General features: G+C 39.0%; 1 long non-coding RNA gene across 1 annotated transcript in view; it reads left to right on the forward strand.

Moving 5' to 3' along the window:
- The window catches only part of LOC107518505, a 559,217-nt gene that overhangs the window by 448,295 nt on the left and 88,772 nt on the right, over positions 1–22,150 (forward strand). The window contains exon 14 of the long non-coding RNA XR_004954837.1: positions 11,806–11,897. This is a non-coding gene — a long non-coding RNA (uncharacterized LOC107518505). The remainder of the gene's footprint in view (positions 1–11,805; positions 11,898–22,150) is intronic.

The following is a 22,150-nucleotide window of genomic DNA, read 5'->3' on the forward strand; positions in this document are numbered from 1 at the left end:
TGGCTGTCACCAAGTAATGAAGTGTTCAAGACATAGAATTGACAGTGGAAATTATCAGTGTGTCACTTGCTGAAAGAGAAGTAAGCAAAGGACACAGTTGAATGCTTACTCAATTGAGAGAAATTTTTGAGAACTTGGGTGTGTGGAATTTAAAATTTAAGTAGAGAATCTGCAAATATATTTTATTTATTTTTTTTAAATTTTATTCTACCCATTTAGATTTAGGGAAACTTTTATATCTCTTTCTTTAAAAAATTTATTTTTGGTGCAACAAATGCCGTAAATTCTAAATATACTAGAAGAAGCCAACCTTATATTTAACGTCAATAATAATTTTAACAAATAGCATTTTCTAAAATGACTTGCTGTGTCTTACTCGAGTGCACTGCACTGTGTGCGTTTCAATGTCGCGTTGCGTATTCTAAAAGCCTGACGCTTTCCAAGGAGAACAGAGACCGCGGCGGCCGCTGCTCGGATGCCGTCGCAGTGAAACTGTGACGACTTCGTATCGACCAAAGCTTGGCTCTTTCTAAATGGCATCTTTTTGAATCCACAGAGCTCATCTTATCTGGCCAAAACATGTTCATTTACTTTTTTCTAGATTTTGTTTGAGCTTGCTTACCTTCCCCCATCCTTAGCACATATTGCCGATTGCCCATGCAGGATTGTATGAAAAAAAAACAAAAAACAAAAAAAAACATGGTTTTTAAAAGCTTTTTAATTAATGTGTAACTCTGCAGGGGGCCAAAGTCTTGCCACCCTAAAACTGCCTTTCGGGATGGTGGTTTTAAGCTGGCTATTGAGAAACAAGACTCAGAAAGGGCGTCTGACCCTCCCCCGGGGCCGCCCTAGAGGTTCAGATGGGAAGGCCTGGTCCGGGGAGGGACCTGAGCCTACTCGCCCCAGCCTGGCTAGGATTAGGTGCGGCAGGTGGGGCGGCTCCCGGCAGGGGCTGCTGGCTGGATCTCCCTCGTGTCCCATCGTTTCTGGGTTGTCTCATGAGAATCTACCTGCCACGTGTGTTCTGCTCTTCCTCAGCTACCTGTAAATCGCCTTTTTGCTTTGAAATCTCAGTCCCCACCCTCTTTTCCTTCTGTCTGTAGTGACGTAGAAACCTCAACTGCCCAAAGTATTTTGGGGTCCCATATCTTATGACACCTCCAGCATGGCATCCACAGTAAACTTTGGACATTTTCTCCTGTTAATCTGTCTCTGTAAACTGATTATTAGGCCAGTTAGAAGAATTTAAAAGGTGGGAGGAAAGGTAGTTGTCTTAGCCCCCATAAGTCACATGTAGTAAAGTGCAAAAATCTTAAGCGGACCACTTCATGAATGGTTACAACTATGTGACCGCCGTGTAGATCCAGATCCAGAACGAAGCCCTAACCCAGAAAGCTCCCTCGAGCCTCTTCTGGTAGCTGCCCCAGGAGATAGCTAACTGCCCTCTGACCTCTTCTTTCATAAAGCTGTTTTGAAATTTATACAAATGGAACCATACAATCTATATTCTTCTATGTCTAATATTATTTCCTTGGTATTATGTCCGTTACATGATTTTGAGTTATCTCTTTCCAGACTTTTAAACGTAACTAAGTTTTATTATTCCAATTTTCCTGTGTCACGTGAGTCATAAAACTCCTATAAAAGGAAAGACTGCACATATAGCTATGCGATTAAATTGATACTAACTTTACTTCGTAATTTTTACTATAATTTAAAACTGCTTCAGACCCTCACATTCACTTCCCAAGCCTTTTCTCATGCCCCAAAGAAGCACGCCTATAGCCCACGTCCTTCAGGCTTCCGTTTCGAGAAAATGCTGACGGACAGGGGGCGTTATAGAAAGTCCCCGTGAGTAGGCCAGAGTTAGGGAAAGTCAAATCTCGGAAGCCACATCATCAATTTGTACATTATCCTTTAATTACTTCAAGACCTAAATTTTAGTAAAATTTGCCCCTCATTTTAGATGTCTGCAAATAATTAAACCTTTTGTCCCCCACCCTGAGGCTTATAGAACCTTGACAGAAGACTATTAGCAGGAAATTAGCGAGGAAGAAGTGAGCCATGAGATTCAGGAGTCAGGTTTAGATGCGAGGGGTCCCCAAAGAACTTGGAGAGCTTCTCTTCACTGTCAGGCTTGGTAGGTCTGTATTTATCGTATTAGGGAAAGCAACAGTGTCCTTATACTTCACAACTAGGTGAAGATCCTCTATGTTGTCTTTTGAAAGATCATCAGTGCTATTCATTGTGTCAGAAAGAGAATCAGTCGAAGTGCAGTTGGTAAGAAGAAGAGAAGTGTCTTGGGGGGAAGCTGGAATTCCGCTCTTTCTTACCTCGTTGCTGTGATGAGCAAACCCTGTCCTTCGCTGTCAGAAGAACGGGTTGCCCGTAGTTAGGCACCTCTTCGGAAAGGGCTAAAGCAGAGGCCGCACCACCAGCAGGGGCTGCCAGAGAGGTTGAGGCAGAGAAAGGGCAGGCTGGAGAAAGATGACGTTCATGCTCCTCAGCCTGGTGTTTGTTTTTGTGTTTAAATTCATGTAGAAAATGCTAGATATGATTGAAAGCTTTATTTCTTCTTTAAAATTTAATGTAGACTTTTAATTATGGTAGGATTTGCTTTGAAAAAGTCTGAATTATTTTGCTTTTATAGTTCGTTTTTATTATCATCACACATCTACAAATAGGAAAACAGAAAGTCTCCACAAAAATGCCCTATTTAAATCCAGTAAATTATAATAGAAAACCTTTTAATTGTTTAATTAATGAGATTCTAAAGAAACTTGTATTGGTTGATTCAATATTAAGTGATTTACTGTGCATAGGAACTTAATGACTGTAATTTATAATTTGCATACATTCCAGGATTTAATGGAGAATATGTAAGTCAAATGTAATGAGAAAATAGGGTTGTTGTAGAAATAAAAAATTAATTATGTCATGCTTTAAACACACTTAGATACGTATCATATAATCGCTTAGGCCAGCGCCTCAGCACAGAAAGGGAATCCCCGGCTGGAGGCTTCGAGCACGCGCACCAGGCGCCGTCGCTCCCCCTCTCCGGCCCACCACCCTTCCGCTTCCAACTGTAGAAGTGACCGGGGCCCCTGCCCCACCCACCCACATTGGCCGAGCCCTCACCCCAGCCTGATGCAGTTTTTCAGGTCCCCCACGTGAGGAGAGTCTTTCCTGCACTCAGAAGGATTTGTATCAGTTTTCTCTGGCTAACAAGTTTTTTCGTGAATGCTACCATTCATTCCTTAGACACCGAATTAGAAATTGGAAAAAAGTCCGTTGATTGTCAGTGAGAAGTGTTAATGACAGTGGCTGCCCGCCCAAGGCCTATTTTCAGCAGCTCCCAGAGTCTGCCCACGTCTGCCTTTATGTGTGATGTTGAAGAAGGGGAAGTTGCTATAAATGTTTTGGTTACCCAGTGTGGAAGGGTGATAATCCATTACATTATTATTATTGTGTCCGTGGGGGAGCTTCCTTTGAGGGGTGCTGTCAGTTTTCACTTCCTGGAAGTAGAAATTTTGTTTACTTTTGACACACCTGCCCTTTGTTTGGGGGAAATTACTGGGATGGGTCCGCTAGGTTCACAAAAGTAAAGCAGATGGTCATCACGGTTATCCAGCATTAGAGAAAAACATCATGTAACTTACACACCTAAGTGAAGGTTTGAGAAACTAAAATTTTAAGTGACCAATTTAGTGTCTAAGTTGGCCAATTAATTAGCTAGACTGTTTTTCATGTTGTTTTGTTTGTCCTCTGGCAAATAGCTGCCAGAACCATTTGTCACTTGTGTATGTTATATTATTTTTATGTTAATCTTCACAGCAGAGTTTTTAAGTCTAACAGCCCATCAGTTACAGTTTTTTAATTTTGTGCCCAATAATTATGCTAGATTTTGGGGAGTTCTACTTGGTTTAAATTTAAGTTTCAATGAGCCAAATTTGGGAAAATAATTGTTCTTTGCGTCCCGTAGGGAGTCACAGCGATCAGATCATGTCCTAGGGACTGAATTGGAGGTGGAAATCAGAAACGAGCGTATTCCTGAAGGAGATGCGTGCTCCTGCTGTTCTTCATGGAGCACGCCTTGGGTGATGGAGAAGGCGGGTTCTCCCTTTTGTTTTGTAATAGAAGAGTAGGGAGTTAGTGGATTCCATGCTGGAATGCCCTAGAGATACTTGATGGCAGCCTTCGAGAACTCGGCAGGGATCTAGAGATTCAGTGGGGGTCCTGTGGGCTCTAAGAGCAACTTGCAACACTGATACATGAACTTAATTTCTGTTTCCCTCTATGCCTGAGTTATTCTAAAAATAAATGTTATGCATATAGTCTGCCCTCATCTTTGTTTTGAAGTTTTAAGGGCTACAAGTTCTGTCCATGCTCAGAGTAAAGATCAATGAGAAAGTGAGTCTAACAACTCAAGGACAGCTCAATGTACCTTGCCAATAATCCTACGAAGGAGGTGGTATTATGATTGCTGTTTTACAGCCAGGAAAGCGAAGGGAAAGAGTGATTAGATGACTTCCGGTGAGTCGCACAGTGTGTTCAATGATCTGGAGAGTTCAGGAGCAACAGAGTTCCGTCGGCTCATTCTTTCATTCAGCAGACGTTTATTTTGTGTTCTCTGTGTGCGAGTGGCCATTGGCGTTGCAGCGATGCAACAGGAATGAGGCAGAAAACATTCCTGCTGTTCTGGAGCGTCTGCTCTAGGGGGACAATGGCAGTGGGAGGAAGAATCGCCCTCCTGGAGGAATCCAGAGAAGGGAGCAGTTCCTCACGGATACTAAATACTTTCTCGTGGAAGGAAACGAATGGACTTGATGTGATTCTGGACACATTGAGACTTGCAGATCTAACAGTTTCTGAGGAGTAAGTTATTTTATTTTGAACACCAAGAAAACGAAATTAATTAGGCTTAGATTCTGGCAAGGTGATGCATCAAATGTAGGAACCTTTCATAGAGGTAATGCATTCATTCCTTTTCATGAAAAGTAATATGTAGTATTAAAATGTATATGTATATCCTCAGTTCCTGTCTAAGAACAGCTTTTTTGAGGGAGATGAATATAAAAGACCCAAAATTTGGATAGAGGAATAAGAAAGAGAGTCGGCAGGCTATATATTTTGGTATAATACTTGTCGTATAGAGACACTAAGTGATTTTAAACAAATTTTCCAGTCCTTGTGTTTATGAGATTTGGATAGTTTCTCTTGTCATTTTTTTCCCTTTCTCGCGAAGAGTCATACGATCATTAGTTTCATGTAATACATTACTGTTTTCACTCTCACCATAGTTTCCCATCCCGAGTTCTTGAATCCACCAGCCAGTTTCTTTTTGTTTTCTCTCCATTGTTTTTGCCCCACGTGATTCTGCTGGCCTGATTTCCCCAGGTTCGCGTTTTCATTTTATGACGTAGACAAAGCCAGAGAAATTTTACGAGGAATTTTATTTAAAAAAAAAAAAAACCCTGAATCATTAGTTAAGTGATTTCTTTTATTTTCTTGCCACCTGACAGCCTTAAATGGCCTTAACACATGATGCATACATTTTTTTTTTTAAATTGAAACTATTGTGGAAAAAATGAATAGCATCAGGAAATGACTGGGATGGTGTAATTCACAGAAGATTTTAATGAATTTTCTAAGAATATGATCCTCAACTCTCTCTATATTTCTTTAGAGCATATAAATTTTTAATTTGAAAAATTGGAGCAGAAATTTCTTTAAATGGAATTTGCCAGTCTCAGTCACCGTTAAAAGTAATCATATATGTATATATATACATATATAAGAATCGTACATATAGATTGTGTGTGTGTGTGTGTGTGTGTGTATATATATGCTTTTTCTAGGTTATTTTATGTAAATTGATCATTTCTCATTAAGATGCAATTAGGCCAGTATTTTACCTCTGCTTCTTAGAACTTGCTGGTGGTCTTTACCCTTCACACAGCAGCATGGTTCCTGAGAGTAAATATTCTTCTCTACTAACCACAGACTCATAAACTCCATGAACAAAATACTGAACTTATTTTCATCTATACTCCTAAGTAAGATGGAAAAAAAAAAAAAAAAGAAAAGAGAAAAAAAACCCAAGAAATAGAAATTTTGGGTTTCTTTGGTTGGAATAGTAGAAAGTTTTATATTTGTTTAAAAATTACACTTTTTAAAAAACATTTATTTATTTAAATTAGTCTTAAGTATACAGAACATTGGTTAGATATCTATATAGTTCATAAAACGATCCCCCAGTCGCTTCCTCCCTCCCGGAGCCCTGCACCTAAGCATCATGTTAATGCTGACTGCATTCCCTCTGCTGTGCTCCTCTTCCCCTGACCAACCATCAACTACTGATTTGTACTTCTTTAACCCTTCGCCCCATTCTCTCAGCCCTGCGCCCCCTCCCCTCTGTCACCAAATTATCCACTGTATTTGTAAGTCTATTTTTGATTAGTTTGTTCTTTTTGTTTCTTAGATTCTGCAAATAAGTGAAATCATTTGGCATTTGTCTTTCTCTGTCTGACTTATTTCAATCAGCATAATACGTGTCTATTTACAAAGAAGGTCAGAAAACCATAAGGAAAGTTCAGACAACTGTGTCCATTTAGGAGAAGTTCAGAAAACTATGAGGACAATCTGTTGGCATTTCTGCTAATGATCAGAGCTAAAAAGCAGCTCAGTGACTGTCCTCCTTGGAGCTCCCCACATGGCCTATTGCAGTGAACATGGCGGGTGATTAAAAAAAAAGTATGTTCTGCAGTTATTGAGTGTTATGTTCTACTAATATCATTAAGTCAGTTGATAACAGTGTTAAATCTTCTAAAAGTTCTTCCTGTCCAGAAATCTGTTGTGTCTGATATTAATACAGAAACACCAATATTTTTATGCTCAGTGTTATTTGGTATCTCTTTTTTCTTCTTTCACTTTCAATAGGTCTCTGTCTTTAAAGTTCTTCTGTAAACAGCATACGGTTGGAATTTTCTCTAGAGATTATAATAATTTTTAATTTATCACAATCTACCTTTAATATTATAACACTTTATAATGCTAGAAATTTATCACACCCTTTATATTATTTTCATCATGTGTTTCACTTTTACAAATGCTATGGACCCCATGACATATTGTTACTTTTACTTAAGGAATTAACTGAGCTTTTTGTTTTCTATTTTTAGTTGATTCAAAATAATTCAATAAAAGCAAGAAAAACATGTTGCTTATTTACCCACACATTTACCATTTGGGCGCTCTTCATTTTCTCCTGCACATCTAAATTTCTATCTGGTACCATTTATCTTCTGCTTAAAGAAATTCCTTCAGAAGTGTCTGTAGGGTGGCTGTGTTCCTCAGCAAAGAGTTCTAGGCTTCTGTTTATCTAAAAGTGTTTTTATTTCATCTTTGATGTTAAGGGGTATTTTTGCTTAATGTAAAGTTATATATTGACAGTATTTCTTTTTTTTTTATTTCAATGCTTTAAATAGTTTATCTTACTCTAGCTTTGTTGCTTCTAATGAGATAACAGGCATTATCGTTCTTATTTTTGTCCTCTTATATGTAATATGTCTGTACTCTCTGGGTGTTAAGGTTCTCTCTTTACCTTCGGTTTTCAATAATTTGGCTATAATATATATAAATGCAAGTTTTTTTTGTACTCATTCTACTTGGGTATTACTTACCTTCCTGACTTTGCATTTATTTTTTTAAACATTAAACATTTTAACTAGTATTTCTGCAAATATTTTCTACCTCATTAACTTCATTTTCTACTTCAGAAACTCCAGTTGCATGTGTGTTAGATCAGTGAATACTGTCCATATTTTTCATTCTCTAGCTACTCTCTCACCCCATACTTCAGTTTGTATAATTTTGTTGGCTTCTTTTCAGATTTACTAGTCCTTTCCTTTATTTTCTCTTTTTGCAATATGTAATCCAGAGACTTTTTTTTTTTAGATATTGTGTGTTTTATATGGTTATAGGTGTTTTATAGAGTCCGCTTTAGAATTTTGCATATCTCAAGTCCATTGTTTTAAATTTCAAAATATGGGATATCTGAGAGTCTTTCCTTTGACTTTTTAAGTATGCATCATCTTTTCCTACTACTTCTATATCTGTTGGTTTTTGAGTAAATGTTGGATGCTTGAGTGATGCGTTATAGTGACTTTGGATTCTGATTTCTTCTAAAGAGTGTTGAATTTGGGTTTAGACGAGAGTCTGTGGATCACTTTGGACCTATGGAGTCTTAATTTTAGGTTTTGTCACCATATGTCTGTTTCATTGTTTTCTTTAATTATGGGATATGGATCTTATTTCTAAGGAGTAGTTATTCTCAGGTTTTAATGGAAATCCTCATTTGTCTGCTCTTCTCCCACTTGGCAGAGCTCGTATTTCCATTGCTCTGGCCAGCAATGGGCAGTTTGGGGAATCTCTGTTCAGGTCTTTCAAACTTCCTCTTGCTCCTTCTAGTGGCTGCTTGGATTCTTGCCTGTGTACCTGCACAGTTAGGAGCCAAGCAATGGCATGAAGGCAACTTCATCCAAATGTGGGGCTCCTGGATGTCCCCCATCAGTTTCTAACCCACTCAGAGTCTCAGACTCTGAACTTGGAGTCATGAGCCCAGTGAGACTTCTGTTTTTAGCTTCAGTACTATTCCTTATGAAACATATGGACAGCGCTGTGCCCTCAGGGGAAAACCTATGGAAATGTCAATGTTGGCAATATACTTCCTGTTTCAAAAGATGACTCTGACTTAAAAGTTCTCATCACAAGACTTTTTTTCTTTTAATTTTACCATATCTATATGAAATGATGGATGTAACCCATTGTGGTTCTATTTCACAAGTTACGTCAATCCAAGCATCATGCTGTAAACTTTATACAACAATATGTATCATTTATTTCTCAATAAAACTAGGGGAAAAAATAAGAAAAAGGTGAGTTTTCTCTAGTTTCTACCTATTTTTGTTTGCTCTTATGTGCCTTCAAATGCATGTTTTTATATTCTATTCAAAGCTCGTAATTGTTATAAATTGGGTTCATGTGATATATGCTAGTTTGCCATCACTAGGGATAATATTCTTTTGTGTTCTTACAGAAATTCATTTCATCAGTCATCTATCTATATCAGCTTTCTAAAATCAAATCATTAGAAAAATAAATTATCTTATATATGAATATCAATTTTTATGATAGATTCCTTTTTTAAGTACTGGAATATAGAGTATTTTACTAACACATGAAAGCCTCGATGACTTAGGGAATTATAACACGTATACTAGGGTGGCTGCATTTATGAGAAGAAAATGTATTATTTTCTACGGCTACTTTATATAATGTCCTGGTGTTCAAAGTGCAATCTAAAAGGTGTATTTTTGGCTTGTATAAGTTATTTTAAAAGTAACATTTCTTCCATGTCACTGGGTACCGCATATCTGACACTTAATAGAAGATACTAAGGCCGATTTAATTAACATGGGTCTTTGTTCAGTAGGGGCAAGTACCTGTCTTAGCTGCGTTTCACATCAGAACCCATGCGATTGTTAGAATGTGAGTCAAGTAAATAAGGACTAACAAGGAAATTCAGCCAATAACAACTTGTCCAGAGCTTGGCTTCACTAAAGTTAACCATTTTGTAAGAGGACATGCTCTACAGACTCCTCTGCTGGGGATTAATAACTTTAGAGGTGATCTCTTCAGAATTCCTCTGGACATAATGAAATGTATCTGCCATTTATATCCCTCACTGTTTGTTGCATTGTGCTGGATTCGTAACTCTTCTTCACAAGGAGACATCCGCAATTCCATATCAGTCTTTACTCTGCAGGGCATTATTTTCATCAAAGATCAATTTGTCCAGTGTGTTAAGGGAAATTCATTACTACAGGTATTCATTACAGAGGGTGTGCAGATTGGAATTAGAATACATGTCTGGTTTTTATGAGGTGTGTGACACTGGAAAAGTCACATATCCCCTAATACTTAATATTCTTATGTCTTAAATGGAGAAAGATAAAATACCTATTAAAAATAATTTTCTGAAGATTAAATGAAATGGTGTCAATAAAAATAATTTGTTTTAAAGTGTTAAATATTTGTTACAGTAAGGATATATTTTCTTATTTAATAAGATTTCATTTCACTTGGGTTAAAATCCCCAAAGTTATTCTAAGATTCATAGCAAATCATGAGTCACATGACTAAACATATTTTCAGACCTCATTTCCTGAATTTTGGATCAGAAATCACATCCATTGTAAGCTTTTCTATTATATTGCTGAGTGACACAGTGGAAATCAGAGGCCCCTTTTCTGAGGAGTTAGTGGTTCAATAAGAAAATTAAATAGTTTTTAGAAATAAATAAAATAAACAGTACAAATAGCTGATTCAAGAAAAGATTAAACATGTATATTATGTGCATGAGTGCTAAGAATTTGCTAGAATGTTAAAGTGTCTGAAGGCAAATAATTGACGTACAAACAACAAAACTAACAACGAAAACAAAATGGCAGCAGTATTTCCAAGAAAGCTTTGATATAAAGAAGGGAGAAAGTAAACTTTCAAAGTTAGATAAATATTATGTGCTGGAATTTTCTTTAGTCAGCGTGACTTCTGGTCATACTTCAAATCTATTTAGAAATTGAGATTGAATGCCTGCTGCCTTATCTTAGAACACATTCATTCCTTCAGGGGTATACTTCAAGACACCTGTTCTTTTAATCACTTCTACTAATTTCCTTTGCCTTTCTGAGTCCAGAAGAATACATTTCTTAGAACACTTTTATGCAATCTACAAATCAGGGTTAGTCTTATCTCAAGGTCTCTATTCTCTCTAGAATGAGATACCTCTGATTCTTTATGGATTTAATAACATTTTGCCATACTTTTAATGGGGAGATCTGGTTCATTTTTCTGATTAATAAAGGACCCCAGGGGTTCATATTTTTTCTTTTTTTACTGTCATCGAATGGAAGGAAATGGAGGGACATACACGAGTGAGAATCTACTTCTGTTAATATTGTCAAAGCCTGAAAACTAAATATGCTTCTGGGAAAAATCTACGAAAAAAAAAAGAGAATTTACTAGGTGTGTATGTGTGTTGGGGAGTGGGAGGACTGACTGGTTTCATACTCCGATGCAGAAGTATACATCCATATACAATCAGCAGTATGCAGGCATCCTAATATGAGAATTCATCGATCATATAATTCCTGTCAAGACAAACTTGATAAGACTCAGACTATATTTCGTGTGATCTTTCAAAGTAAAAGAGGGTGGCAATTACAGATACTCAGGCTTTTGTCAGAAGGATTAAGGATAAGTGGTAATGAGAGGCATTAAAAAGAGCAATGTTCACTTATCAAAAAAGACTATTTGTGTTGGCTATTTAATGCTTTTAAGACAGACTTCTTATCTACTGAAGAGTCTGAGGCGTTTTGAGTATGAAAGAATTTATTACGGGTCCAATGAGAAAGTAAGACTGGTATGAGAAAAATGTTTTTAATTGAGGAAGAAACACTAATGAAAAATTAGGATTCAGATAATATATTTTAAAAAATCTTACAAATTAATATGACCCCTTCTCAGTAAATGAGCAAATGATACCAATGGGAAATTTATACAGAAAAAGATACAAATGTTTCTTGCCCATTGGAAAGGAATCTGTTATATATTTTTTTCACTCTTCATCTTTCTTAGGCTCTTCTTGGAAAGCCCCTGTTTTAGAAATATTATTCAAAAGTTAGCTCACATTTGTTAGAATATGTTTATATTTATCTGACTAATAAACCTTTAATTTATTCACAGTGTGAATCGCTAGATGAAATCCACGTTGGAGGGTGAAGAGAGCTCCCGCCCAAGGACCCCAACCAGGGCTTTTCCGAGGGATAAACTTAAAGGTATGTGTATGCTGCCAGCATTCTGGTCACTGGGTTGGAACCTGGCTAAATCCAGTGATCCCTGGCTGAGTCTCCCCTAATAAGGATGGGTGGATGTCTCTGACTGGCAGGCTGAGCAGAGTTCACTGACTCTGGGAGAGCCTAATAAGGGCCAGGCCAGGCTAACCTAACCTCACCTCCAAATCACTGATAAGTGCAGATGTTTTTCCTTGTCTATGGTAATTTATATTTCAATAAGTAATAAAGGATTTGATCAATTAATGAGGAACTAAATGTAATGCTAGGACTTCATGCATCCTCGAGATCAGTGGGCCAGGCAGGCAGAAGGGCAGGAGGCCTTTCACAGTCACTAAATGGGTCAATGTAAACCCCAGCTTGCCGGAGCCACACAGGTAAGTAGAGGCTACATTGAGATTTCTTACATTGACTGTCCTATAAGAATAGGGACAAAGAGCACAGTTTTTCTATCATTCAGCCATAGCTGGTTCTTCTTTCTCCTGTGAGTACTAACCCCACCCCTATCTTACACCTACATGTCTTTCTGGAGAAAGTAAAAGTCATGCCAAGAAATTACCTGTACAAGAGCTTAATTCCATATTGTTAATCCCAAAGTGATTATTTTAGATAAGCAAATAATGAGAAAAGTCTTATATGTCTAAGCCAATGTCTGCCTGATAAAGAGAGGTAAGTAAAAAATAGTGCAAAGTCAGTCGACTTTTTAAAAAGCCTTTGCAATAACAATATATTTAACAAATCTAGAGAGAGTTTGCCTTTGGGTAAAACATTTTTCTAAATAAACCCTGTCCAGTGAAGACCCGTGGTACTTCCACTGGAGCATGGGGGTAGGGGTGCTGGATGTCCCCTTATCGCTTTTAGACATTCCTGCTGATGATCCGTGTCAGCCGAAACGTGAGCTCTGCTGGGGCACTTAGGCAGTGAGTTATCAGTGTCTTAGAGCTTACCTTTCAGTAAAGCTTCGCTGACCTGTTCAGGGTGTTTGTTGTGCTTCCCTGTGATTCTTTTGCTGCAAATGTAGTTAGTAGCAAGTATTTAAACTAGTAACTACTTGGTCAGATGTGATATGTGGTTATTAAATGATATTATTCCATCTGCTAAATGGAACAACATTAGAGTAAGACAAGATTTGGTTTGGTCTCCACCGTTTGCACCAGTTATGGAAACTTGAATCTACAATTAAAGTGGAGGAGTTGCTCATCATACATGGGATCTGACTTTAGAATATAATTTCTGTTTTATTTCCTAGAAGAAAGCATGTCTACCTTTTGTGGAAATGTAAAAGGGGAAATATAGAAATACATGCAAAATACATGGTTTATATAAATATATATATATAAATAGGAAGATGTATGTATATATAATGTCATGAGAGCGTTCACATTAAAAGTTAGACCCTAAGCCATTTGCGTGATATAATTTCTGCCCTTGGCATTTTGCTGTTGATAAGGAATAAATACAGTTGTAATGGTGGTGGAAACTGTTTTGTGTTGACTCGGAGACTTATTTAAGTAGACACAGAGAATCTTCTATGTTCTCATCTCTAAAACTGTTTCAAATATAACTCTGATTTCAGCGGCCCCTGGGCTCTAAAGTACTGTAATACATTATAATCTGACATTTGCATGACTCTATATCTAAGTAGAAGTGAATCCAATTTAAACAGTTCTAAATAGTTATTACACTCATAGTGAGTGAAAAGCATACTTTTATTAGCTTTGGAATAATATTTAGGGACTAAAAAATAACATTTAAAATAAAAGAAAATGTCTTCTAAGACTATAACCAAAATGCATTATAAATATGTAAATGTTTAATGGAAAGCGAAAGTCCATAGAAATCCACCAAGTGATTGAGTTGTGGCAATGGGCTTCTGAAAGGTTAATTTTTCATCTTAATATTCTTTTTATCATGCCACGTTCATTTTTACTCTAAATGAAAAAGACAATAAAAGTAATTGGGAAGTGTTCAATACACATTTTACTTGAAAATATTTTTGGCTGGTCATCCAAATAGCATCATGAAAACCATTTAGTTTGGAAGGGCATTCTTTACTGTTACGGAAAAAAGAATTCTAGTTGTATTCTTTAATGTAGCTATGTCAGTATTAATTTTCTTTATCAAGAATTTCAACAAACTTGTAAACACTGCTGGTTGGCGCCTGTTGGAGACCCCCACCAGTTTGTGGGTAAAGGGTATGGGGCAGACATGCATGACCCCAGCCCTCTGCCGGCCTGGGGAGTTGAACCCTAGAAACGTGTCTGAATTTGTATAGACCATGTGAGCCCCGCTGGGAGCGAGGACACCTCGTCCCCTCAGCCTGGAAGCTCTGTGGATGGGGCACAAAGGAGAGGTGCATTCCAGAGCAGAGAAGGAGAACGCCCCGTGTTTAAATGGCTTATGTGCCAACATGTATTTTTTGGGAAGATAACGTTCAGTGATTTCTTGAAAATGTTGACCAAGATGTCATCGATGACACATAAAATGAAAAAGAAAATGCAAACCGTATTGCAGCTTTCTGGGTGCGATGACAAACTTCGCGCCATCTGTGTGATATTTACAACTTGTGACCTGAAGAACAGCAGGACTTAACTTGAAACCGTTAAGCTTTGCCCAGTGTTTCCTTAGAATTATTAATTGGTCCAGGTTCGGCATGCCAGTAAAGTTCCCATGAAACTTAACTAGGGCTAGCTAAAACTTGGCATTTGCTCTTGGAAAAAAAATCTGGAGTTTGCTTAAAGGTCTGTGAACCTCAGGAAGCCTCTGAGTGACCCTTCGTACAGTGTGGTGGTTTCTGGTGATATCTGAAACCAAGAATGTTTTGTGAAGGGTTTGGGTTTCGCTTGGAAAACCATATCTAATCCTAGGTACTGCTTAATGAATTAAAAGTCTGGTCTTCCTTGGATCCTCTTAAAGGCAGGGCTATGTGTAAAATCCATGACTTTTATATGGAGTAAATTGCTACTCTTAATAAGTCATTTAAAAATACCTTTCCTGGGTTTTAAAAAATGTTCTTTCTGTGTACATTTATTTTATCATCACCGTTTTCTAAATTAAAAGCATACAGTGAGTCTGTCATTTGAAGCTGTGGCACAATTTCCATTAAATAACAGATAATTATTATAACAGATAACTATTCTAATACTATTACACATTCTAAAAATATTTCATGTATTTTGTGGACCAAGACAATTCTAAGAGTAGCGGGTTTTGACTGTGTGGGGCCAGGGAAAGTAACCACCTCCCAAACACTAATGGGATGGCCCTTGGGATGGTCCTCAAGGCGTGGAGTGGGCCAGTGCTGCATCTAGCCTGCTCACTCTCCTTTCACCCCTCAGGGACACAGCGGAGCCACGTGTGCACACGTCTCTGCAGCATACGGGAACTATCCTCCACATGGGGAGATGACCCGGTGCATGTCCGTATTCGATAATGAAAAAGTTTCCAAAATGTATTAGAAAAATAACATCTACAGCTGATTTTCAAGACACTATCTATGCATTATAAAAAATGGCTAAGAGACATGAAATGGAAATAGCCTCTTCATTTTCCTCTTCAAATCATCTTCAGTAGATTTTTTGACCGAAATGAATTTTTTGGCTTTCTTATTCTAAGAATTCGTTGTCCATAGGTTTTCTTTTTATATCTCATATTTTTAGATAGAATGCCTGAGAAGTTTTGACATTCTTTGTGCTTCTAAATCTGTTTAGTTATCATTATTTTAGGGCCTGTTTCTATTTTAGGAATCAGTAGAAAAAATTCAGGAAAAGTATTTATGAAAATCTACATCAGGATTGTTGAGAAAATATATGTGTATATATGTATATTTCTTGTTCTGAGTCACTAAACAGTTATAGAGAGAACAATTCTTATTATATTTTATTAATAATGACTAACTCTGACTGCCAGGGAATTAAAGGCAAGTCCTAATAGGGCCAAAAAAGAAATTGAAACCCCAGTAAGGTAAGAAATAGAGTAGCCTTTCAACCTTGATTTATAGGCATTAATACTCCCTCTTCTATTGATTTTTTAGCCATGCTCAGTTTATTGTTTAATTTTTTTAATTGGAACATTTTAACAACAAGTTTTAGACAGATTTATCATTCGGTACCTTATGAGGTGGGCTCCATACTTACAAAGGCTCCTTTTCATTTGGATGACATATTTGTGGACAGATGTAGCAGGGCACGTAGTCTAATTTTAGGGGTGCCAATTAAATTTTCTGGTTTTTTTTTTTTTTTTTTTGACCCATGAGACTTCATGAGCAAGTAGAACATCACTATCATGAGTCATATAGTCACTTCTGCCTATACCTTTTTTTTTTTTATATCATAGATAATGGAAAATGTGTTTTTTGCAAATTTTTAAGAGAAGAGCTATTTCAGTCCCTTCAATTATGAGGCAGTTGCTAACCAAGACCAACACACAATCAGGTGAAAGGCGTGCACAGTGAGCTGCTGGCAGACGCTGGGGTGGCCTGAGCCACCGTCTCCAGTGACCACACATGCTAACCACTGGTGCAGTTGCGAGCTTTCTGAACCACCCGTAGGCCACCACTCGTGCGTTTGGTTCTTCAAATTTCCATCACTTTTTATTGTACTCGTCACTGATGATGCCATCCTGGCCAGCGCTTTGTCCTTGCTCGCCGAAGCCATCAGCTTGCCTGTCTCTCGTTACTGGTTTCTGATTCTTGCTGCATCACAACTCCTGACAGATGCACTCAGATGAATTAGTAGTTTAACCCTTTTGTATACTTCATTTGCTCAATTTTTACAACATGTATTTCCATACAGTCTCGTCATTGGTTGGTCGTGTGGGTCACTGTATATATCCCAAACTTGCTTTTCCTTATTCTATTAAACATATTTGGTTTACGAGCTGTCCACTCATAGCTATTTTTTACTGAGTATGGCTAATTGATATAAATTCTAGTGCTACATTTTGCTGAGAGACAGTAATTTCTGAAGCAATAGTTTTATTATAGGATGTTAGGTCATTTGCAGGAATGAGTTTGCTTTTTGAGGGAAGTGTAAGAAAAAGATGATATCTCATGAAATATTATACAGGAAACAGACAAGCCCTTTTAACTTGTTTTTGAGAACACAATACCTTTAATCAATAAAGAAGAGATTGTATGCTGCTGAGCCGGCTCCGACCCCGGCGACCCTGTGGACGAGTGACGCCCCCAGTGCCCTGCTCGGCGCCCGTGGGCTCGTGCCTTGGGCGTCTTTGATGGAGTCGGTCCATCTCGTCCTCGGTCGTCGTCCTTCCCGCCGCCGCGGTTTCCCCCGCTCCGGTGTCCTTCCCGAGGATCCCCTTCCCGCGGCGTGCCCGACGTGGGGCAGCTTCAGGGCTGCCACTTTTGCCTCCAGTGATGTTCAGGCTGAATTCACTCGAGGACACACTTGTCCATCTTTCTGGGTGTCTAGGATGTCTGTTGAGCTCCGCTCCAATACCGAATTTCAAACAAATCAGGTTTTTGTTTGTTTTTCCTATCAGCCTTCTTCACTATTCAATTTACACATCATACACAATAACTGGGACTGTGAGGACGTGGGTTACATTAGCCTTGGTCTCTAGTGACACGTCTTTGCTCCTGGTGATCTTTCTGATTCTTCTCTTCCTGCCTTCTGAGTCTCAGTCCCCGCTTGATTTCTTGGTCACTTGATTTCAAGGTCACTTGTTTATTACTTGTGTCATTTTGGGTAAATTAATTTTTTGTGTCTTGTCCTTAAATGGGAATAATAATTAACAATTGCAAAGGACTTGCAGCTCAGCACATAGGAAATGCTTAATATTAATTATTATAGTAAACGTTCCTCAAAGAATTTTAATATGTATCAATTCAGTATGCAGATCATAGAAATTTATATATATATATATATATATATATATATGCAAGCATTCAGACTTTTATGTTTTAAATAATTTTTTAAGAATGGCTTTATTATATTCAGGACGTAGTATATGTCTATCTTTTTTTTACTGAATAAGAGAAGAATGCTGTGTTTTCTCTGATAGCATAAAATGTCACTTTTCCGAACAACATGCAGATGCTTTATTTCAAAGGCCAAACCTAAAGGTGCTGTCGAGCCTGATTTATTGGGCCTGTTTAATCAGGACTGCTTTGCCATGCAAACCAATGGCTTTAAAGAGGATCTCTCTCTGGGAAGCTTACCACTTTGGCATTGTGTGTCTGTTGAAGAGGTCTTAATTTATGCTCACACAGCAGGCCGTTTTCTTCACTGTAATTCCTTCACTGTAATTGGGCTTCTTTTAGCTTCTCCTCTGTGAATAGGACAGGACCTTAGTGAGAAGAAAGGGAAAAGCAAGGCCAGACATGGTCATGGCACAAACGGTACCATGACAAAGGACACACTAGTACACAAAGGTGCAGGCATGAATGCAAATTCAAGAGAGTCTGCTCGTGTAGCTCAGCATCAGGTTGTGCACGAGCAGCCAGCCTCCTGAGCCATCCAGCCTGTGCCAGTGGTAAAGGCTGCAGGCCTGGAATAACTGTGAGCGATACATTCTGCGCGGAATTCGGCAGAACTTCCAAGCTCCGCCTGCAGCCTCTTGGAGTTGGTATTCTAAGAAACAGCTGCTGTCGTGTCCAGCTTAGCGAGAGGACTTGAGAGCTCATGAGAGGCCAGTGCGAGGATCTGCGCTGTATCGCTTAGTGGTAGAATCTCTCAGCCCCGAGCCCAGTTTTCTTTCCATTGTAAATCCTGCTGCAGATCAAAGTCAAAATGAAAAACACTCGTGGGTACTCAGCCGATGAGCCAATGATCCAGTGCTTGAGGGTGATTAGCGGTGTGTGACCATGGGCGCTCAGGGCAGGTTCCCTTGAGCATGAATAGGCCATCGTGGTTAGACTGGTAAAGGGCAGCCGTGACAGAAGTGACCTGGCTTTCTGTACTTTGATCTGAGAGTTGATTTGAGTCAGGGAGATCAAAATTAAAATACATTAGCAATTTGGAAGCAAAAAAGAGCATTTCAGAAAATAGTACGGAGACTTGGGTGACTAGAGTTGAAAGCGCGCATTGATGAGTGATTGGGGCAGGTGAGAGAGAAGAGGTGGGGGCTTCCTGATCACTTTCTGCGTCCTCTGCTCACTGCAAGACGTGTGGAAATACTGGTAGAACAGAGAGGACAATACAGCTCATCAGCAAGGTAATCTATTTTCATACAATGCGATCTCTGAGCTGAAGACTTTGTGGCAGGTGGAGCTTCTTCCTTGTTGCCTTCTCCCTGGTCTGTCTTCCTCTTTCTGACATGCAAAATAAAATGACAGAACTTACAGAGCAAGGAAAAAACGGGAGGGGGAAAGTCTGCTCTCAGTGCCAGACGGCACAGTCATTGCTGGCCGCACACATGTCACAGCCCGGAGCTCGGTCCTGCGGCCGCCACGTCTGTCTCGAGAGTGGCTGTGCACACGCTCGGCCCGAGTGGAGTCAGGGGTCCAGAGGCTGACAGAGAGCCTGTGAACTGATTGCCAGCAGGGCATGGGGACACGCCAAATTCTGATCAAATTCCCCCCCCCCACCACCGTAATCACACCCTGCCGACTGTAATCACACCCTCCATTTGCGGAGGCCAGGCCAGGACTAGCAAAGCAGCTCCTGTGAGTCAGCGTCACTAGGGGAGGCTGGGTCCAGGGCAGAGCCCAGCTTGGCGGTTATGAGAGCTGTGTTGGGCGTACAGACACCCCCAGAGGGATCCACCCAAAGGGCTGTCCCCTCTGACACGTGGAGGAAACACAAATGGTTTTCAGGAAATATGCCCCATGCCTGTTAATGATCAGATTGTACTGACGTATAGCAGAAATAAAATACTTTTGAAAATAAAGATTTTGAAAAATCTCCCTGGGCAGGGTACATGTAAACACATAAAGCAATATAGGGAGGCGATGACCTGGATTTTTTTTTCAACCTCAATAAATATATGAACATCTCCAGTTCAAAATATTTCTGTGCAATCATCTTTTCAATATTTTTCATGCGTATGCTCTCATTTAGAGTGTCTCCCTCCTCTCTAATCCCCTCCTTCCCTTACATCTACCCGTGGCTCCTGATGCTGGGCCTGGCATCAGCAAACCGCAGTGCTCCCTAAGCTGGCCATCATGTGCCCCTCGGGGGCTCAGCACAGCTCGACCAGGACGAGCATGGAGTTTGCGTTTAAACTCAACTGGGGCTGGGGAAGACCCTTTGTAGCTTTACCTCCAATCACGAAATTTCCCCCTGCTTCCCAAAGGAAGATTGGTACTGTCAGAAAATGAAAGTACAAAAAGCAAAGGCAGAGACTCCTTAGATTGCGGAAGAAGCTGCTTCTGGATTGACAGGTCCACAGACGTCAGTAGATGCATATTCAATTGAAAGTCATCTTCACAACTGATGTTCTTAATAACATAAAATAATCTACAAAAATTGAAAGGCACTTAAAAAAAAAAGGCAAAAATACCTACAGCGAACATGTGAAGTGGCCAATGTGGGAGACAAAAGAAAAGTAGAAAAGTATGAAGGGAAAGAACCCAGCCTTGACCCAAATGGATGCAGAGGTTATATGTACATGTTTACTGGGAGATAAAATATTCATGGAGTTTATATGAGACTTAATAAAATTCCAAGTTGAATAACAACTTTTATTATTGTTTTATGTGAGATTTGAATTTGTAAACCACCGACGGTCCTAGTAAGCATTCTGGTAAACAAAGTAGGCTAGATTTACGCTTCTCAGACTATGGTTTGCAGACCAGCTGGTCCATCACTGGACAAGTACAGACATTGAAAGTAAGTGGTTAGGAACTTTTATAGCAATTTCGTTGAGTACTTTTTTATGTCTACTGAATCGTACTTGCTTACGGATCGGCATTGCATCGCTTAAATTCTGGGCTCATGTTGGAATTCTGTGAAGTGAAAAATATCGGCTGGATTATCTGGGTCAACACTTTTTTAATTTTCATTTTATTTGTGTTTTACAGTGCATCCTAAGCTGTAATTAGGAAAATGCAAACACTATTATTATAACCATATCTAAAGCTATGCTAAATTTATTTATGAAAAAAGGGAAAAAATAGTTTAAAAGCGTGCCAACCCTAAAATATTTGTCACCTCTTTTTAAATCGATTACAAATAACATCTTGGTTACATTAGCATGAGCATACACTTATACAAGGATCAACAGATTTCTCAGATGAAACGTGCCCAGGTCAGACCACCTGAGTATCTCACGTAGCCCCATGGCCACATATCTCCGTGGTCATATGAATTCTATCATTTAGCTCCCTGTTTTCTGGCCAGTGGTCATCATTTTTCCTGCTTCAGCTGCTATGGCCATTTATTCTTTGGAGCTATTTCTTGATCTGAAATCTTTTCATGTGAACAAGGTAGATACTTTCTTCAAAATAATGCGGTGAACTTACTTACATACTATTTGTCATGAAAACAGAAATCCCATTTGCTTTTTTCTTTGAGGAGTTAGCGTAACGCACAAGAGAGTGACAAAGGAAAGATGTTCTCTCAAATCCCAGGATCATGAGTTTTGGGGCATTAAGACTTGAGAAGGATATCGTAGGAGAGTGGCTTCATTGTCTGGTGGGATTACATGCATCTCTGTAACTCATCAGTTGGCAACATTTTATAAGACAGAGATCTGGAAGTCTGTGAAGGCAATTGGATTCATAATGTCTGGAGTCTAAATAGAATTTCCAAGGCAGACTAAATCTGGAGACATGACATTGGATAAAGGGCGCCGAGGAGGAAAGGTGAGCGTGAATCCTGACGAGTGGTAATGGGAAGGGCACCTGTGGAGAAGGCTCAGCGACGTGGCTCACTGGCTGGGCAGTGAGAGCTTAAACCTAGGGGCCACTTTCATGTTCATAGAAATTACGGTAGAGCAGTGTGGCTGAAATTAAGTTTATGTTTCCCTTCAAACCTATTCCCCCCTTCGTTCTATCATTTAAAAAAAAAAATAGAGAGTGGAACTTCTTTGGCTTGGAATTCAGCCAAAAATGAATTCCTTTGTACATTCTTGATTAAAATGCACTCATGTATGTGTGCAATCTTTGAATATGGGAAGAAAGAGATTTTTTAGATTCACACCATATAACTCATGTTACTGAAAAATAGCTTTCTGTGCGTGCTTCAGGCCCGGCAGACAGGTAATAATGTGAGCTTGGTCTTGTTTGAAGAACCGTGGTATTAAGAAGACAAAGTATGACACTAATTTTAAAAAAACAC

This window comes from Rousettus aegyptiacus, unplaced genomic scaffold (assembly GCF_014176215.1).
Source record: "Rousettus aegyptiacus isolate mRouAeg1 unplaced genomic scaffold, mRouAeg1.p scaffold_m13_p_16, whole genome shotgun sequence".
NCBI lineage: Eukaryota > Metazoa > Chordata > Mammalia > Chiroptera > Pteropodidae > Rousettus > Rousettus aegyptiacus.